This window comes from Lissotriton helveticus, chromosome 6, assembly GCF_964261635.1.
Source record: "Lissotriton helveticus chromosome 6, aLisHel1.1, whole genome shotgun sequence".
NCBI lineage: Eukaryota > Metazoa > Chordata > Amphibia > Caudata > Salamandridae > Lissotriton > Lissotriton helveticus.
In genome coordinates this window covers 805,422,195-805,439,621 of record NC_136067.1, presented here as the reverse complement: position 1 = coordinate 805,439,621, position 17,427 = coordinate 805,422,195, and positions in this window count along the sequence as shown.

Sequence of the window (17,427 nt, the reverse complement as noted above, 5' to 3'; positions counted from 1 at the left end):
CCACGACTGAGCACCTGCGATTTCTCTTGGACAAAGGTCAAAGTGCAGCACTGTTTCTGTTAGATCTCAGTGCTGCCTTTGATACTGTGTCCCATGAGATTCTACTCCATAGGCTTGAGGAGATAGGGATAGAAGGCTCAGCCCTGGGCTGGCTTCGTTCCTTCCTGGCCAATAGATCTTTCCGAGTCTCAGCCCCTTCTCCTCTCAGATCCACACTATTGATCAGGGGGTGCCTCAGGGCTCAGCCCTAAGTCCACTGCTCTTCAACTTATGCGTCCAGCCACTGGTTGCGGTCGCAAAGCTGTGGGACCTCACTTTGGTCTCATATGCCAACGACACGCAGCTGGTGATCACCTTGGCAGACGGCTCTTCCCCCGCTGCCTCCAGATTTAAAGATGGTATGACCGCGGTAGCCGATTGGATGGCAACCAATTGTCTGCAGCTAAATACCGGGAAAACTGAGGTTTTACTGGTGGGCAAGGATGCCAATCTATGGAACGAGCAGTGGTGGCCGACAGCCTTAGGATCAATTCCATCCCCCAAGAGCGTGGTAAAGAACCTTGGTGTCCTGATGGACTCCTCGCTTTCCTTTCAGGCCCACACTAAACAGCTGGCCGCCACGTGTTTTGGCACCCTGCAAGGCCTTTGACCCATCCTGAAATACTTTGATCCTCCGATACGACAACTTATCGTGCAAGCTACCATTCTTTCTCGCCTTGATTACGCGAGTTCACTTCTCCTGGGGGCCAACAAGGCGGAACTGCACAGAATGCAGCACATTCAGAATGCCGCCGCCAGAGCACTGGTTGGCCTGCCGCGCTTCTGTTCTGCGACTAGCACCATTCGGAGGCTGCACTGGCTTCCGGTCGATAGACGCATTCATTTCAAGACACTATGTCTTTCTTTTAAAATCCTAAAACTCTCGAGTCCCACCCTGTTGAGCAATTTGATCATCCACTATGTTCCTTCTCGTCCTCTTCGCTCGACAGAGCAACATCTGGCCGTCGTGCCCAAAATTAGGCTTTCTAGGGCCGGCGGACGTGCTTTTAGATACCTCGCGCCCAAACTGTGGAACTCTCTTCCAATGCATATTCGTGCCATCGATTGTCTGTCTGCCTTCAGAAAAGCTATTAAGACTATCCTGTTCCCCTCATGTTAGACTCTGTAAGCCCCTTTTCTTTTTCAGCTGTTTCATATCTGTGTGCCCCTCATGGTTAGCGCCGGGACGCCTCTTCGCTGGGGCAGCTGCGTGCTCTATAAAACGGATAACATAACATAATGGTAAAATTGTGACTTGTGGAGAGAGAATTCAGTTTGAAGGGTAGCAAAGGATTTCAAGTGATCCCCTTCTGACAAATCTCCCCTTTTCGACACACCTAAACACCCAGTAAGTAAAGCCTTCCAGCCATGTCACCTGACTCAGACACCTGTCAGTCAGTCCAGAGGAGGGTCTCCAGTAGGACCTTATGGTCCAAGCCTTGCCACTGCAACACAGCCCTCCTGGTCTGGAGCACCACTCTGGTCACTTCTAGGAAGGATTGCACTATAGGTGTCCCATATAACAGGCCCGTGAAGTTGTCCAGACCTATCAGTGAAATTTCCATTCTGTAAACTGGGTCATCCCACTCTCCATGCGCCCATTCATTCAGCACCAGTGTATGTGCGGCCCAGTAGTAGGGACGAATGTCAGCCATGGCCAAATAACTGTTGAATGTTGATCTGACACTCTTGGCAAAGGAGAGCGTGGGAGGCTTGCCCGACCATATAAAGTTACACACTTTAGTACTGATGTTCGCCAGCAGGTTCGACAACACTTTGGCGTATAGTTTAACCTCTGCTTTGACGAGGGAGATGGTCCTGTAGTAGTCACACCAGTCTGATATGGCTTGCTAGATTTTAGCAATACCATAATGGGGGTAGGTCTATTTTTGAGGTGAAAGGCCGCCATTCAATAGCTTCAAAGCACATAGCTCAGATAGGAGATTTAATCATGGGATGTAGTAAATGGCAGAATTCTAACGGGAATCCATCGGGCCCGAGGTCTTACCCTTAAGCTTTGTCAGGCCCTTGTTAACCTCCTCTGTGGTCAATCAATCAATCAATCAACAGGATTTTTTAGTGCTGCTAATCACTGGGTAGGGTATCCAGGCACTTGCACGCCCCAGAAGGCTCATTCAAGCATCCAGGTCTTGAGGGCCCTTTGAAATTCTAGAAGTGAGGTGATAATCCGGAGCTGCATGTGGAGGCTGTTCCAAGTCTTTGCTGCAATGTAGGAGAAGGAGCATCCTCCACTTTTGCCTCAGTGGTTGTGGGGCATGTGGGCAAGTGATAGGGATGGAGAAGATGGTCATCAGCTGGTTCAGGGTCTCTTATTCTTGGGGGGTGAGTCTGGCTGATGGAATGTCAGGAATTACTAGGGTAGATGTCTCCTGCACCAGGCGTGTGTGTTCGGCATAGAGAAGAGCATAGTAATTTGCAAACGAGGAGGCTTTGTCAGAGCCCGTCATGGCTCAGGTATCATCTGTCTTCACCACACTGGGTGTTATAGGAATTCTGTTTGGGTACCGAACTGTGCCTTGGGAGAACAGGACGTCATAATGTAGAGACTCAGTCTCTCTACCACATCAGTACCTGTAGGCCCAAACCCAATTAGCTCACAGTGTCTCCCCTGAGCTCCTAGCCTTTCCAGAGCAGTAAGTGATTTTTGAAAACCTAGAACATGAACCGCTAGTCCTCAAGGGGAACATGGAAACGGATCATCACCTTTCGTTCTCACCCATACATATCCATTGTAAACAGAAGCAAGACACAAAGGAAGTTTACAATATATTTATTGAAGCTATTGTAGTCTAATTTGAAGCTGGTTTGCTGCGATTAGCAAACAGATACAACTAGGAAAGTTACTCAACATTACTAACAGGCTGTAAACTTTGAACAGCCCCACCATCTATCTAAGCCTACCCTCACTATGTGAGCACTGGGATATATTAGTGATCTTTGGGCTAAGCCTCGAACCCCATACCAGGTATGTGTGGTTAGGTGGGCTGCATCTTAGGTGTAAACTCAGTTTTCACAAGCTTCTGCCTCCATTTCAACACTGGTCCCTCTGATGGAATTCTCCCCGCTGACCTCGAAGGGGCCGAGATGTAGTTTACATTATAAGAACTGTGTTAGAAAAATACAGCTGTGCTTCTGTGTTGTGTCTAGAAATTTGAGGAGATGCTGCTTTCCAGGCACAAGAAAACAGTACACTATGTAGTTCACCTTGCATGAAATGTTCAGACTGATACCCAAGAAGAGTCACTGAATAACAAATAATATGCACAGCGTTTTTCAAAAATAATATCATGCCAAAAAAATGCATTACTTATGGCTGTGTGGAGCAAAGATGGCAACCAAGTGAGAACCAAAGTGGGACCAGAGGGGGAAATATACTACACCCCCTCCTTGATCAGGAACTTTGGCCCACATGCATCAAAGCAAAAACCAGTCACAAACGGGCAGATTCTTAGAATCTGCCCCTTTGCGACCGGTATTTTTGCATTTGGGATGCATCATCCCAAATGCAAAAATCGCAATTTAAGAAATCTCTAAATTGCAATTACTTAAATTGCGATTGCATTTAAGGAATCTCAAATTGAGATTCCTTAAATGCAATGCATTAAAGGTAAACAAATTTGCAATTTCACTAATAGGGGGAGCAAATTACCATGAAGTTGAACTTCATGGTAGTTTGCAAAATCTTTGAAAAATGCAGTTCCATTTTACACACACACATGCCCTTGGGGCATGTGTGTGTGCAAGATGTACTCAAATGCAGATTTCAGGGGTGCAACAGGGTGTCCTTTTCACACCCTGGCACCCTTGAAATTGCATTCTCAATTTGCGATTCTCTAATTGAGAATCGCAAATTGAGAATATCCTCCTAGAGGCCCATAGGAATGAATGGGGAGATATTCCTTAAATACTACTCACAATTTGCGAGTCGCAGTTAAGGAATGTTTAGAAATCGCTATTTTTTAAGAGATTTATACATGCATAGCCATTTGCTATTCCTTATTAGCGAGTCCTTATTTTTCGCTACTAAGTAATCGCAAAAGGCATTGTTGATGCATGTATCCGTTTGTTCCTAACAAAAAAATGTGCACAAGCTTAGCAAATTCAGTGCAATATGTTTTACTAAAAAACTTGAATCATAGTAGAAAAAATAACACCATAATTTTGAAAACTGACAAATTAAGGTGAGCCGGAGGCTTCCAAGATTTCTTCTGCATGGCCAATGCTTAGTGAGTCCAAAACAGATTCTTTCTCCACAGACGATTCCGCAATTGATCCCTTTAAAAGCTCCAAAGAACAGACATGATCCTTGTTATCAACCAATGCAGAGTAAGGAGAAGGGCAACATGCAACTGTGTTATTGGAGTCAAAGTTAGATGTTTCTGGTGCTAAGGCACCCATCTCCCCCAGAGGGAGGGGATCATGCCATGCACCTTGAAGCAGCCACAATTTCATGGGACAACTCTGAAAATGGGACATTCTCAGATGCATCAACGAGTTCATGTCCACAGGAACAGGCAATTGCAGAGCCAGACCAACATCCAGTATCCATTAGAAGGGGCACCATAGACAAAGAAGAATGGGTTGTACGCAGGTAAATCAGGCGGGTGAGAATGACAATGACTAGTCAGTGTTTAGTTCTTGGAGCAAATGGACTCCAAAGAGTCGTATTATGCATTCATGGCACAGCTGAACCAGTGGTAGTACCCGCACCAATGGGCTTCAAAATGGAATATCCATTGTGGAGCAACAAAATAGAAGAAAATGCTGCAAATGAGAAATACCAGCAAGGGTGTACCTCGAACACTGACAAATAATTAATGGATAAATGCTGGTATAACTCTAAAAATCTTCTGGAAGGTACTGACTAGGCAAGTTCCAATTATTTTTTTAAAGTGTGCAATCCTGGCAGTGTTGGAAGGATTAAACATGCTTGCCGAAATGTAATTGAAGATTGGTATTCAACAACGACTGTATTGCACTGGATCTCCTTGCAACCTGCAGTTCAAAAGTTTCTCGTACAGATGTTAATGTAACATCCTTTTGAAATATTAAGGCTTTTAGTCGGCTTACCTTGCTAAAATCTTTGGAATTGAAGGCCACAATGTAGCATTTGAGACTATATGTGTATGGAGAAAAATCACTCATTGCAGCAGGTCACTATCCGGTAGACCGATAAAACATACGATTCAGGCATTCGAGCCTCAACAGTCTTGATCATTTACCATTAAACAGCCTCAGTTTGAAAGGACAGTAATGAGGGTATGATTTGAAGGGGATGTTATTCCTTATAGATAAAAGGCCAAATTCTCTACTGAAGCATCGCATGCTCCGATAATGGTAATGTGTTTATAGAACAAAGTGCTCACCATCTTCGAATCCCTCTCAGACTGGGATGATGACATGACAACCACCTCCGCTTCAAACATCCCATATCCCATTAGCGTCCTAGACTCCTTTGTTCCACCTAGCTTTGAACTAATAACATAAACTATTAAATCCGTAAAATCTGGAACACCATCGGACCCATGCCCACCCATGAAATTCCACATGGCACCAGGCACATTCAGAAACCAACTCAAGACACTCTACAAGGAAGTCATAACATCTTGCGTCTTTCCAGATACTTGAAAAACAGTGTAAATTCTGCCTTTACTAAAAAAAAAAAACTCAGATCTCAATGATTACAGTAATTATAGGCCTATAGACAGAATACCTTTCCCGGCCAAAGTACTGGAAAAATCCTCAACTGCTAACTAACAACCTTCATTTCCTCTGCAGATCTACTGGATTCCTCCCAGTACGGTTCCTGACAAGGGCATGGCACAGAAACTGCCCTGGTTATGGCAGCAGAGGAGATCCGTGCAATTCTGGACACGGGAGCCAGGGCCGCCCTAATCCTATTGGATTTGTCGGCGGCTTTTCACACCGTGAACCATGACATACTAATCAAATGGATCAAAGAAGCAGGAGTCAAGAACTCTGCCCTAAAATTGGTTAAATCCTATCTGAACAATAGATATCCATACGTTCAGCTCCCGCTCAGAGGAGTTTACGCTACCATGTGGACTGCCGCAGGACTCCGTGCTGAGCCCCACCCTGTTTAACCTTTACGTAGCTCCTCTGGCCAACACCATCAGGAAATACAGATTTACAATAATATCTTATGCCGATGACACCCAAATTGTGGTGTCAATTTTAAGTAGCCCTGAAAACACTGCAGATAACTTTAAACAATGTATGTACCACATAAACCAATGGATGGGGTCGAATTGCCTGAAGCTTAACGGCACCAAAACAGAGGTCCTCCTATTCGGATCAGACACCTCTTTTTGGGATAAGAACTGGTGGCCCCATAGCTCCCCACCCCCGTACAAAAAGTGAGGAACTTGGGCGTCGTCTTTGATGACAAAAATTGGCCTTTCAACATCAGGTCAACAAAGTTGTATCAATGACATTCCTGACTTTAAAATCCATACGAAAAATACACACTTTCATTCCCCCTGAAGTATTAAAAACCTTAGTCACAGTTCTAGCCTTGGCCTTGGCTAGACTGGACTACGGAAATGCCCTATACTTAGTCATCCAAAAACAGCACATGGCCAAGTTCCAGCGGACTCAAAATGCTGCTGCCAGAGTAATATTGAACATCCCTAAATTTCAGCCCATTTCGGAAGGCATAAAAAAACTCCATTCGCTCCCCATGAAAAAGAGAATAGATTTTAAGGCCCTCTGTCTAGCATACAAGGCTTAACATAGTATGGGACCAGCCTTCCTGAAACAACATCTCATCTGGTACCATCCTCCAAGACACCTTCGCTCAGCACAGAGCAAACTCCTCTGGACTCTAAAATTTAGAAACGTCAACAGGGGCGGAAGAAGCTTCATCCTGTGCACAGCAAAACTATGGAACTCACTTCCAATAAACATCAAAAGCTGCCCAACGCTACTCGGATTCAGAAAGCTTTTAAAAACATGGCTTTTCTCAAATTAATTTAACCTAAGTTATCCACACCTGGAACTCCGGCTTCTTCCCCCGCTATGAGGGCCTAGACGTCTTCGGGCATTTGTGCGCTATATAAATTCTCTCACATCACATCACATCTGAATTAAGAGGACCACAATGTTCTAAATAAATGCAGCTGATATCAACAGTTGTATGTGCAGTGGACGAGCCACAGTAAAAGCTGTAATTTGTTGACAACGTCACAACAAAGTATATATTTCTTTGCCTGTTTGTATAAACCGTGCCACTAATAAAGTTGCTGTAGCAACAAAATTGTGTCCGCCACTCCTGCATGTGCAGAAGCAACACCGTCATGCATTGCTACCACTAAGGCTAGCCTGCGGTCTTGGCTGGAAATCAATTGATCACCAACTCCTCCAATTGTTACAAAGGGGCCATGTTGTTCACTTAAATGATATGCATTTAAGTTGGAAAACCCCCATATAAAATGATACAGTCACGTGTAGCATGAACGGAAGCTAATATATCATTGTCTACTTTTGTTTGAGAATGAGTAATCACAGCAACCTTTGCAGTTGCATCTGCAGATTTGACTGCTTCATCTGCCAAAGAATTCCCTGCAAAGTGTTGTCCCACACGATGATGACTCAGTGTATATATGACATGAGCCTGTGGCAACCTATTTTTAGGGTCTGCCACCTTAACCCAAAGCAGTTTAGGCTTTATTGTGTTACCTTTAAAATATTGGAATCCATTTTGGCACCAATAATATAACTTGTTGTTAAAAGACTGGACACAGTAATACGAATCCCACACTATGAGTGTGGGGAATTCTGGATCCATATTTTGCAGACCTAGGAACAAGGCTTTCAGTTCAGCCAACTCCCCGGTGCAGTCTTCTAAGGACTGTGGGTGAGTTTTTTGTGGTTGAAATTTTCCGTCTAACATCACACCAAGAAAAGCCGTGCATGTCACTGAAGATTGGTGTTTGGTACCTTTAAAAGGTTGGGCTGAATCCTCGGTGAAAAAAAGTATTTATACTACTCAAGACGAAAAATATTGCTGGGCATGGGATAATATATTGAAAAAACTCTTGTGTCTGTAAAGACTGGTCAAATGCGAAGCCTACATCAACAGCTGTTAAGGATGTTGCCCACTTTATCCCTCTAGGATGGAGAGCTTTAATGTTAGGACCACTAGCTTTGGTCACAGCTTCTAATGCTGTAATGGGAAAAACAACAATTAAGCGTTTCCCTTGTGCAAGTGGCGATCTTTAAGAAAAGGCATCTGCATGTCAGTCAATATTTTTTCGGTGGTGGCAAAATGCTTTACCGCACTGGAATACGAATGTGATTTTTAAGCATTTGGCAGGGTCTCACCTTTGTTAAAGGGGACATAGGTAAAACCAATGGCATCCGCAATAATAGAGATGACTGGGTTTGTTGTATTGACATGTGTAAGTCTTGTGCTGCAAGCAAATCAGATTGTAGTTATCTGAGCATGTCCGTGTGTTCTGATGACTATTGAGAACTGGAAAAATCAGGGTGTATCAATTGTATATAATTATTTGATGCAGTGTGCATAATCAGATAAGTAGGTTCTGCCAAAATGTAGGAATCCTATAAAGATTGCAGTTTCCGTACAGTCTTTGGAGGCTGCAGCAGGGCATAATTCTCTAGGAAGTATGGTACAAGGCTTTTTCCTTCATGTGTCAGTTTGTTCCCTAAAAATAGAACACTTAGCAATGCTATGTTCAATTTCTTAAAGTTAAACTTATAGCCATAGTCTGTGAATCTCAATATTATGCGACCCACTCTGGCTAAATGTGTATTTTACTCATCATGCATCAGGTAGATACCAAATATGCGTCTGGGTCAATATCTTGTGGAATTTACACTATGCAGGCACCAAACAGTCCAGGACTGTTCTTATACCCCATAGGGAGATGTGAAAATGACACTAAAAGCAGAGGATTGAGAAGGCTGTGCAATCTCTGCTTTCAGGTGGTATATTTTGGCTTAAAAAAATTGGAAAGATCCAAGGTTGTTTTGTATTTTTTACTGACTATTTTATTTATAAGTGCTGTGCTGTGTGTATTTTGAATTGCAAATGCACTTTTATGACTGTTTAAATGTCTACAGTCTAACACTATGCAATATGAATGACCTGGTTTTAAAACAGGAAATAGAGATTATTCATTTGAGAGACAAAGGGTTCAACTACACTCTGATACTCCAACTGGGAGAGTGTTTCTCAAACGGGTGCTTTAGCATCGCGTTTTATTGGGTATTGTGTCTGAACCTGTGGGGTTTACTTGATAAAGAGAGTCCTTATCCCAGCCGAAATGACTGCGATATAAAGATGGTGCTAGCGTTAGAGCTCATTCTGCTGCATAGGCTTGTTTGACTTCGTCAGGGACAAGCACAGAAAAAGACAAGATGATTACACCCTCACCTTAAGGGGATGTTTGGAAAAACTGCGAAGGCCAATCGACCTCTGCTAAAAGAATGTCATAGGATAACGTTAAATTTCATGGAATATTACTTTAATGGTGCACTGTATGTCACCCTCAATTTGTACATCCAAATTAATTATATTCTGTCTGGAGGGGCTACACACCTGTCTGGGGTTTCGACTGTAGCAAGGTTATCAGCAGCTGTGGCTGCCAGAAACTCTGTGAGATTCCAGTGACCTCTGCCACGCTGTTGAAGAGAGTCACCTTTAACCTCCTGTTCAGGAGGAGAGTTCTCATTGTTTCTGGTTTATTTAGTGGTTATAGCCACAACTGTCACAGTTCTCCGGAGGCAGAGATCCCCCTTGAGATTTAGCTTTTCTTTGGGTTTGGGTTTGTCTCATCGCTTTTTTTGTAACAAACTACAGGTTCAGCTTGGCAGTCTCCTTGTCAGAACCTGGTTTGCCAGGTTGTGGTTTCTTGGGTCTGGATCTCAAATGATTGCATCTTATAGAAGTGTAGGCCTCAGCAATCATTTTAGGTAGCTCACTTTCCTGGTTGAGTTGTGCAACCTGCACGAGTCGCTGATGTACAGACAGTGAAGTCAATTCATCTTTAATGTTGGACAGAATCATTGCAGTAACTACAGGAAATGTTCCCATTTGTTTCTTCCCCCAATCCAGGGCAGCGACTGCCCCATGTTCATTCTGTATTTGTTTTAATACCTCCGGCAAGACTGACATGGACAGAGTACCATGGGTTATGGTATAGACAGCGGCAAAGACTGTGCCCCAAGTGGTACAGTTATGGGAACCATCCCAAGGGGTAAGCACTTAGTCAATATCCTGTGCTTGTCTTGTGGTCACATAAGGGGTAACACAGCTTCAATTTGATGGATTTTTTTGGCAAAAATGCAATTTCATCACGTTTTGTGAGAATTTTGACCATGATTGAATGAACGATTATAGGACTTGTTGTTGGCACTGCAGGTAACTGGGCTTGCTCTGCGGGGCATTGCTGGGACAGCCAGCAAGATATGTGTAACATACTAAGTGAATCGCCTACATAGTCTAACTATACCATTGTATAAGGCTTGTAGCTCATTAACATGTAGGCCTTGTAGGTTAGGGAATGGTGTTTAACCAGCTAATCCTGGCTAGATGGCCCCATTGTTTGTAAGGGGCCCATGCGTACTGGTGCAAGTACATATGTATCTAATTTTGATGTTACCATTATGAAAGTGGAATTTCTAAGAATGCATATGCCCTTTATTGTTGTGTTGGATTAATATTAGTGCATTAATTGTGTATGTGTTACCATCCACAGCCGGGAATTTAACCCAAATGTAAAAGACTTCAAAGCAATCTCAATTGTGGGCTTTGGCAATGAAGATAACGTCACCACCTGCAGTTCCCAAGGCCATGTAGAGTTACATGTACATGGACTGCTGGTCTGCAATTGTCAGCAATAGGGCCAGGTTGTGGGTGCACCATTATTAAAACAGTAATGGAAACAAAGTGCAGAAAAAATGGGTGATCCTTTTAAAGGTTAAAGCTTGAACAACCAACTGAAAAAATTAAGTGATCCCTAAAAATACTGTGGAGAATATATCCCCAACCCCACGAACGTGTCCGGTGGTAGGTGTGCGGGTCCTATGGGAACACACAAGCACTACTTAGGAGCCCTACTGAATTAGTTCCAGACCATTGTTCGTAGTGTCATGTTGCAGGAATTCTATTAGGAAACAGAACTGTGCCTTGGCAGGACAGGACGTCAGAATGTAGGGATTGAGTCTCTCTACCACATTAGTAAATGAAGGCCCAAATCCGACTAGCTCACAGTGCCTCACCTGAACTCCTAACCTTTCCGGAACAAGAGGTGATGTTGGCAAACCTAGACCATGAATCTCCAGTTGGAAAGGGAAACGTGGAAATAGATCATCACTTTGTGTTCACAGTACTGCCTGTCCATCATAAACAGAAGAAATACACAAAAGAATATATGTATTGAAACTATTGGTGCCTATTTTGAGGTAGGTTTTCTGTGATTAGTAAACAGATACTACTAAGAAAAGTAATCAACATTACTAACAGGCTGTAAACTATGAACAGCCCAACCATGACAATTAATATATCAAACTAAGCCTACCCTCACTCTGTTAGCACAGGGATAGATTAGTGATCTCTAGGCTTATCGCCAAAACCCATACCTGGTATGTGTGGTTAGGTGGTTCGCATCATAAGTGTTAACTCAGTTTACGCAAGGCTGCTTCCTCCATTCCAAGACTGGACCCTCTGCTGGAATTCTCCCCTCTGACCTCCAAGAGGCCAAGATGTAGTTTATATTATAGGGAACTGTTGTGTTAGAAAACTGCTGCTATTCTACTGTGTTGTGTCTAAAAATGTTAGAAGATGTTGACTGGGCTGTGAAACGCAAATATGGCCTAATGCTGCTAATACAGGCAACCATGGGAAAACCGAAGAGGGTCCAGAATGGGAAATACTACACCCCTTATTGGTCTGGAAATGAACTTAGCAACTAAATAATTAATAAATTAAAACATGCACAAGCTAAGCAAATTCACTGTGATACATTTAAAAAAAAATAACTGTAATAAAAATACATAAAATGATCATTTTGAAAACAGAGCCAAATTAAGGTGAGCCGGAGGCATCCGAGATTTATTCCACAACATTAATATTTAGTGAATCCAAAATGGATTTCATCTCCACAGACTATGATTCAACAATAGCCCCATTTAAAATCTCCAAAGAATACACATGATCATTGTTATCAGCCGATGCTGAGTAAGTAGCCGGGCAACATGCATCCGTGTTATTAAAGCAAAAGTTAGCTACTTCTGGCGTTGATATACCCATCTCCCCCAAAGGAATGTGCTCATACATTGCACCTTGAAGCAACCGTAAGTTCATGGGACAACTCTGAAAATGGGTCGTTATTGGACTCACCAACAGGTTTATGTCAACTGCAACAGGCAATTGCAGAACAATCAAGGGAGAACCAAAGTGGGCCCAGAAGGAGAAATACCACATGGGCACTACCCTAAATTCTAATTCTTTAGTCTCCCACTGTCTGCAGGCCTCATCCAAGCACAGTTGCCTTCTCTAATGGCAAGCATCGGCCTAGCAATTCAGTCAGGTAACCTGATTCCTATGCTCTGAGTTTAGAATGGACCTTTCTAATTGATCAGTCAGTCCTGCATCGCACAGGAGCGGCCCAGCATATAACAGCACGCATTCCCACGTAAAATCAGCTTACCAGCTCCCTACGGTGTCCCCAGTGAATCTGACCTTTCCTGATTGACACTCAGGAATTCCTTCAGTACGATCTACAAGGACCGGGTGAAAGTCCTATCTCTGGAAAACCAGGCTTTAGGAGTTACAGCTGTTACCCGCTTCCCATGTTTGATCTGCTAACTGGAGCAACACTGGTGAGTGATCCTGAAGGCCCAGAATGTTAGAACTCTGTGTATGATTGAGCTCTAAAGCTGGTAACAAAAAGAGGTCAATGCAGAATAGGGAGCCATGCACTTTTGAAGCATGAGTCAATCAATCAATCAATCAATCAGGGGTTTATAAAGTGCGCTACTCACCTGTGAGGGTCTCAAGGTGTGGGGGGTGCAGCTCCGTATCAGTCAAAGAGCCAGGTCTTGAGGCTCTTCCTGAAGGTGTGCAGAGTGGGGGAGCGGCTTATGTTGACTGGGAGCTTGTTCCAGGTCTTTGCTGCAACATAGGAGAAGGCTCTTCCACCTGCTCTGGTTCTGCGGATGCGTGGGGTCTCTGCCATAGCGAGGTCAGTAGAGCGGAGGTTCCTTTCGGGTACGTGGAAGGAGACTCTTTCATTGAGGTATTTGGGTACAAGGTTGTGGAGGGATTTGTAGGCATGGGTGAGATTACTCTCTTCTCAATGGGGAGCCAGTTGAGACCTTAAAGGTGCTGGGTCATGTGCTCATGTTGGGGGGTTCAGAGGACGAGTCTGGCTTCGGTGTTCTGGATGGTTTGGAGCAGGGTCTTGTTTATTCTGGCTTAGAGATCGTTACGGTAGTCTAGTCTGCTGGTTATGAGTGCGTGGGTGGCTGTCTCACTGCATTCGGGGGGAACCACTTGAAGGTCTTGCAGAGAATGCGGTGGGTGTTGAAGCAGGCAGAGGCAGCAGCATTTATCTGGTGGGTCAGGGTGAGGGAGGAGTCTATAATAATGCTGAGGTTCCGGGCATTTCTGAGGGCAGGGGGCCACCAGAAGCTGTCCCACGCAGTGGGGGGTGAGGACCTCTGTTTTCTACAAGTTCAGTTTTAGTGTGTATTACCTAACATTAGCGTTCCACACCTTCCAGGCGTCACTTAAACGAAGGCCCAATACCCAATTGTTCAGAAACTTCCACTCTCTAGTTCGATGCCAGGGGCAGGCAGGGAGTCCAGGGGACCCTGGATATCACTAGAAGCGTTCCCTATGATTGTCCTAACCATGGGGAGAGTTAACAGAAGATCCCTAAATGTCATCAACATAGGGGAGCTAAACTGTGAGGGAACATAGACACATAGGAAATTATAAAGGGGTCCATCAAACAGCTTTCTCATAGCATATATCTCCCCAGGGCATCCGAGGTCACCGGGGAAACTACCAGTAGCTGGGACTTATGGTTCATGATGGCCACTCCCCTGGACCCTCCAATGAACCCCGCATGGTACACATTATTGGAGCCATATCATGTTAGAAAAGAGCAGTGTGACCTCAAAAGGTGGATTTCTTGGCACACAACAAATCTGAGCCATGACGGTGAAGGAATTGCATGACAGCTCCCCTCTTCATACTGTTGAGGAGGCTGTTGATGTTCCACGTTAGTACTATAAATTGGTCATGGTGGCCTAAACAGAGATGCAGAGGGAAGGATGTGGGGGTTGGGTGTGCAGGAACCCAGCCCTATGATCCTCCACCAGTGTCCCTCCACCAGGCACCAGCAAGAAAAATTGTGACAAGCCAGGGCCATTCAGGGCATAGGCAGTGAAGTGTGTGGCTAAAAGACTAAAACCAAAATAAATAGCACAACAGACTAACCAATCCCCAATCCCTCAACACCCACCACCCTACACTTCCCCCCTGTAGAAGCATCTGTCACCTGAACTTAAATCCAACTAGGTGCAAACAAAATCTCTTTATTGAATCGCCTTCTCAGCCCCCCGGTTGACATGCTCCGGGATACAGTGCATGCATGCATATGTCTGTCCCTTCCAGAAGAACATCTAGTAGGGGAGTGTTTCCTCCAGCAACTCTGGCAACTGGTGGGCCAGGGTGTCAGTCTCTTCCCTCTCAGAGTCCAAAGTAGCAGGCATCACCAAGTGGGCACAAGGCCCCCTGCAGGATCTTTTCCAATGGCAAGGGTCGGGTCGGGTCGGCTGCAGTTGTTTCTGCTCCATTAGCCAAGCCCACATTCTTTCAGGGTTATCAAAGAAGTGCAATATGCCATCATGAACTATTCTCAGCCTGGCTGAGAACAGGAGCATATATTGTATGCCCATAGCTTTGAGCTTCTGCTTTACTTGAGAGCATGATTTCTGTTGGGTTTGGACGAGGTGATTGAAGTCTAGGAAAAGCATCACACAACTGCCCTGGAGCATGAGTTGCGCTTTGATCCTCGCCCCTTAGAAGATAATGTCCCTGCTGTGGTTGTTGAGGATTTTGTCAATCGTTATGTGGAGTGGGGCCCCCGGAGGAGATCTCTTGGCCAATGACCTGTGTCCTCTCTAAACCACAAAACAATTTGACAGGAGGTCTCCTGCAATCCATGATGACACCCATTGCTCCAGAAAGAGTTCCAGTGTCGACCCTTATGCCCCCTCACTAAAAACCAAATAAAGCACTGGTTACTTCTGTACGCCCTGTTTTCTGCCCAGTCGGTGACTCCCTTTGAAGCTGTCGTCAGACGCAACACTTCTGTCTTAAGGTCCAGCATGTATACTCCAGCTACAAAATACATTCTTCTCCCTCAGTTACTCTGGCCGCAGGGTTCCTCAGGTCTTGACGTAAAAGGGCTAGACCCACCTAGACGTCTCCAATCTTAGATTTGAGTGCCAAGGGTGAGTACTGAATCGCTTGTAAGTTCACTGTGCTGTCTCCCCTCCTTGTGGGCTAGTGCTACTGGACTTCTCTTCCCTCCCTCAGCCAGTGCCATAAATTTGTCAATTTTTGTCTGGGCAAGAGGCTTGTTTGTCCGTCAGGGGAATCGATTCTCCCAATAAGTGGAGCTTCTCCAGAGAAGAGTGGTGCCACTCCTGGTCTGCATGCCCTATCTCCAGTCCAGCATGGGCAGCATGAGCAGCCAAGGCACAGGAGACCCCGGAAGGGGGGACAACTCTGGTCACCACTCTCTGTGGCAGTCAAATCCCAGTCTGCACCACAGATCTATTCCAAACAGGTAGTCAGCGATATAGGACCCAGCCTGCCTGCCACTTTGTGAGTTCATTGTGAGTGGCACAACCATCCGGGACCCGGAAGGAGACAAGGAAGCTGAGGACCCACTTAAAGATGAGGGCCTTCAGGGATCAGTGCCAGACGTGGGACAGAGCAGCTGGATTCTTTAGGGGCCCGGTCTCTGCCGGAGAAGCAGCACATCCCAGGGCTCGGGAGACAACCAGCAGTCATCCGCCGAACAAAGCAGAGGCAGTTACAACCTGTACAGCCGTTCACCTCATGGTCAGGAAGTCTCTGGCAAGGTGCCCGAGGGCAAAAGTGAGTCCCCCCTAACAGCCGTTTCTTCTTTCAACCGACTGTGGGGATGGGAGTTGGTTTCCCTGTGTCAGCTGTTGCCCTGACTGTATGTGGAGCAGCTAGATCAACTAGTGTGGTCTTACCCTTCCTCCTCTCCATGAAGGCAGTTGCACCACACCAGTACCGAGGCCTTCTCCCGGGGGCCCTAACACACCACTGTAGGCCCCCTTTCTCACTCAGGATCCCAGGTGGCACAGGTTTGCCCAGCGGCCAAATGGGCTTGCTTCAACATAAAGGGGGCCATGGCGCTACCACAGCTGTAGCCAGAGGCTGTTATATTGCGCCATTGGCAGACTGCCCGCCCGCCTCATGGATGGCCCAGAGTGCCTCACTGGCCAGCCATCTCAGGTGCCCCGGTCCCTTCACTGCCTGGGGGACTGCTATGTGCACCAGCACTGGCAAAATGGTGGGTGTTGTCAAAGCATTGCGGTAGCTCAAAGAAGAGCAACTGCCATCCTGGCCGTCCAGGCTCCGCCCCTCAATGACTCGCTTTTCTATGATAGTCTGACTGCTATTCAACTACAATTAAATTGCTTAGAGTTGCATGACCTATATACTTTATTAAATAGAACCTATATCCCACAAGCCTTGCCACCCATTACTAAGCCCTTGCTGGTATGCTCGACAGCCATGGTCAGTCCCAAGTGCAGCTGCAACAGGAGGAGGGTTATACATGGGGCTAGCTACCACACCATCTAAAAAAATTCATAGTTACAGAAACATCAATCAAATGCCCAAATGACATCCTGGCCTTTGGGAAGGAGGAATCTCTGTCACAGAGAGCTATGACGCCTTGTGGTGAAATCCAGAGATCCTTGAAGGCCACAAAGCCAATCCACCTGCTTTCGACCTAGAACATCACCATAGGGACATCGAAAGTGAGGACCATGTATGAGACCGGCAAGACAGCCCAAGTTGCAGTGGAGATTAAAAAGTACAACATTGCCCTGCTTGGCATCAGCAAGACCTGATGGACACAGTCTGCACAAAAAAGACTGTCTCTAGGAGGATTGCTTCTGTATTCTGGACATGAGGAAGATAATGTCCCACATACTCGGGGAGTTGCAGTGATACTAACACCAATATAGGGCTCTCATTGGATAATAAGCCCATGATCCCAGAATCATTACAAAAACCTCCTGCACAAAGAAAAAGAGGATCAGCAT